This window comes from Penaeus monodon, chromosome 25 (assembly GCF_015228065.2).
Source record: "Penaeus monodon isolate SGIC_2016 chromosome 25, NSTDA_Pmon_1, whole genome shotgun sequence".
Lineage (NCBI taxonomy): Eukaryota > Metazoa > Arthropoda > Malacostraca > Decapoda > Penaeidae > Penaeus > Penaeus monodon.
In genome coordinates, this window is record NC_051410.1 from 7090593 (window position 1) to 7090812 (window position 220).

Here is a 220-nt window from a genome sequence, read left to right on the forward strand (position 1 = left end):
CTCTTCCTCCCTCCCTCAGGAAAACCACAAGGGAGAGTGAAGTTCCTTTTCCCTTCGTAGGATAATCATTTGAAGCTTTATCTCATCATCTCGCCATCTCCCGGCAGCTTCCAGCATCCTATCTCCCTCCTCATCTCTTCAGTTTGCTTTGATCTTTCCGTTTTTGCTTCCCAAGTTATTTGTGGTTTCGTGTACACCATTTCTCTGTTGGTCATATATT

The 220-nt window shown here is 44.5% G+C and overlaps 1 protein-coding gene across 1 annotated transcript in view; it reads left to right on the forward strand.

Annotated features, from left to right (window-relative positions):
- Positions 1-220, forward strand: part of LOC119589515 (synaptotagmin-1-like) — a 71270-nt gene that overhangs the window by 52706 nt on the left and 18344 nt on the right. The gene's annotated exons all lie outside the window — the stretch shown is intronic.